This window comes from Engystomops pustulosus, chromosome 4 (assembly GCF_040894005.1).
Source record: "Engystomops pustulosus chromosome 4, aEngPut4.maternal, whole genome shotgun sequence".
NCBI classification, from domain to species: domain Eukaryota; kingdom Metazoa; phylum Chordata; class Amphibia; order Anura; family Leptodactylidae; genus Engystomops; species Engystomops pustulosus.
In genome coordinates, this window is record NC_092414.1 from 2902760 (window position 1) to 2907294 (window position 4535).

The following is a 4535-nucleotide window of genomic DNA, read 5'->3' on the forward strand; positions in this document are numbered from 1 at the left end:
TGGGGAGCTCACTACAATACATTACCCCCCCCATTATACACTCACGTGTGATATTGGGGAGCTCACTACAATATGGGGAGCTCACTACATACACATTATACACCACCACTAGGGGGAGATCACTACATACACATTATACACCACCACTAGGGGGAGATCACTACATACACATTATACACCACCACTAGGGGGAGATCACTACATACACATTATACACCACCACTAGGGGGAGATCACTACATACACATTATACACCACCACTAGGGGGAGATCACTACATACACATTATACACCACCACTAGGGGGAGATCACTACATACACATTATACACCACCACTAGGAGGAGATCACTACATACACATTATACACCACCACTAGGGGGAGATCACTACATACAGATTATACATCACCACTAGGGGGAGATCACTACATACACATTATACACCACCACTAGGGGGAGATCACTACATACACATTATACACCACCACTAGGGGGAGATCACTACATACACATTATACACCACAACTAGGGGGAGATCACTACATACACATTATACACCACCACTAGGGGGAGATCACTACATACACATTATACACCACCACTAGGAGGAGATCACTACATACAGATTATACATCACCACTAGGAGGAGATCACTACATACACATTATACACCACCACTAGGGGGAGATCACTACATACACATTATACACCACCACTAGGGGGAGATCACTACATACACATTATACACCACCACTAGGAGGAGATCACTACATACACATTATACACCACCACTAGGAGGAGATCACTACATACACATTATACACCACCACTAGGGGGAGATCACTACATACACATTATACACCACCACTAGGGGGAGATCACTACATACACATTATACACCACCACTAGGGGGAGATCACTACATACACATTATACACCACCACTAGGGGGAGATCACTACATACACATTATACACCACCACTAGGGGGAGATCACTACATACACATTATACACCACCACTAGGGGGAGATCACTACATACAGATTATACACCACCACTAGGAGGAGATCACTACATACACATTATACACCACCACTAGGGGGAGATCACTACATACACATTATACACCACCACTAGGGGGAGATCACTACATACACATTATACACCACCACTAGGGGGAGATCACTACATACACATTATACACCACCACTAGGGGGAGATCACTACATACACATTATACACCACCACTAGGAGGAGATCACTACATACACATTATACACCACCACTAGGGGGAGATCACTACATACACATTATACACCACCACTAGGAGGAGATCACTACATACACATTATACACCACCACTAGGAGGAGATCACTACATACACATTATACACCACCACTAGGGGGAGATCACTACATACAGATTATACACCACCACTAGGGGGAGATCACTACATACACATTATACACCACCACTAGGAGGAGATCACTACATACACATTATACACCACCACTAGGGGGAGATCAATATATACACATTATACACCACCACTAGGGGGAGCTCACTACATACACATTATACACCACCACTAGGAGGAGATCAATATATACACATTATACACCACCACTAGGGGGAGATCACTACATACACATTATACACCACCACTAGGAGGAGATCACTACATACACATTATACACCACCACTAGGGGGAGATCACTACATACACATTATACACCACCACTAGGGGGAGATCACTACATACACATTATACACCACCACTAGGGGGAGATCACTACATACACATTATACACCACCACTAGGGGGAGATCACTACATACACATTATACACCACCACTAGGGGGAGATCACTACATACACATTATACACCACCACTAGGGGGAGATCACTACATACACATTATACACCACCACTAGGGGGAGATCACTACATACACATTATACACCACCACTAGGGGGAGATCACTACATACACATTATACACCACCACTAGGGGGAGATCACTACATACACATTATACACCACCACTAGGGGGAGATCACTACATACACATTATACACCACCACTAGGAGGAGAACACTACATACACATTATACACCACCACTAGGGGGAGATCACTACATACACATTATACACCACCACTAGGAGGAGATCACTACATACACATTATACACCACCACTAGGAGGAGATCACTACATACACATTATACATCACCACTAGGGGGAGATCACTACATACAGATTATACACCACCACTAGGGGGAGCTCCCTGCATACACATTATACACCACCACTAGGAGGAGATCACTACATACACATTATACATCACCACTAGGGGGAGATCACTACATACACATTATACACCACCACTAGGGGGAGATCACTACATATACATTATACACCACCACTAGGGGGAGATCACTACATATACATTATACACCACCACTAGGGGGAGATCACTACATACACATTATACACCACCACTAGGAGGAGATCACTACATACACATTATACACCACCACTAGGGGGAGATCACTACATACACATTATACATCACCACTAGGAGGAGATCACTACATACACATTATACACCACCACTAGGGGGAGATCACTACATACACATTATACACCACCACTAGGAGATCACTACATACACATTATACACCACCACTAGGGGGAGATCACTACATACACATTATACACCACCACTAGGGGGAGATCACTACATACACATTATACACCACCACTAGGGGGAGATCACTACATACAGATTATACACCACCACTAGGAGGAGATCACTACATACACATTATACACCACCACTAGGGGGAGATCACTACATACACATTATACACCACTAGGGGGGGATCACTACATACAGATTATACACCACCACTAGGGGGAGATCACTACATACACATTATACACCACCACTAGGGGAAGATCACTACATACACATTATACACCACCACTAGGGGGAGATCACTACATACACATTATACACCACCACTAGGGGGAGATCACTACATACACATTATACACCCCTAGGGGGGGGATCACTACATACAGATTATACACCACCACTAGGGGGAGATCACTACATACACATTATACACCACCACTAGGGGGAGATCACTACATACACATTATACACCACCACTAGGGGGAGATCACTACATACACATTATACACCACCACTAGGGGGAGATCACTACATACACATTATACACCACCACTAGGGGGAGATCACTACATACACATTATACACCACCACTAGGGGGAGATCACTACATACACATTATACACCACCACTAGGGGGAGATCACTACATACACATTATACACCACCACTAGGAGGAGATCACTACATACACATTATACACCACCACTAGGAGGAGATCACTACATACACATTATACACCACCACTAGGGGGAGATCACTACATACACATTATACACCACCACTAGGGGGAGATCACTACATACACATTATACACCACCACTAGGGGGAGATCACTACATACACATTATACACCACCACTAGGGGGAGATCACTACATACACATTATACACCACCACTAGGAGGAGATCACTACATACACATTATACACCACCACTAGGGGGAGATCACTACATACACATTATACACCACCACTAGGGGGAGATCACTACATACACATTATACACCACCACTAGGGGGAGATCACTACATACACATTATACACCACCACTAGGAGGAGATCACTACATACACATTATACACCACCACTAGGAGGAGATCACTACATACACATTATACACCACCACTAGGGGGAGATCACTACATACAGATTATACACCACCACTAGGGGGAGATCACTACATACACATTATACACCACCACTAGGAGGAGATCACTACATACACATTATACACCACCACTAGGGGGAGCTCACTACATACACATTATACACCACCACTAGGAGGAGATCAATATATACACATTATACACCACCACTAGGGGGAGATCACTACATACACATTATACACCACCACTAGGAGGAGATCAATATATACACATTATACACCACCACTAGGGGGAGATCACTACATACACATTATACACCACCACTAGGAGGAGATCACTACATACACATTATACACCACCACTAGGGGGAGATCACTACATACACATTATACACCACCACTAGGAGGAGATCACTACATACACATTATACACCACCACTAGGGGGAGCTCACTACATACACATTATACACCACCACTAGGAGGAGATCAATATATACACATTATACACCACCACTAGGGGGAGATCACTACATACACATTATACACCACCACTAGGAGGAGATCACTACATACACATTATACACCACCACTAGGGGGAGATCACTACATACACATTATACACCACCACTAGGGGGAGATCACTACATACACATTATACACCACCACTAGGGGGAGATCACTACATACACATTATACACCACCACTAGGGGGAGATCACTACATACACATT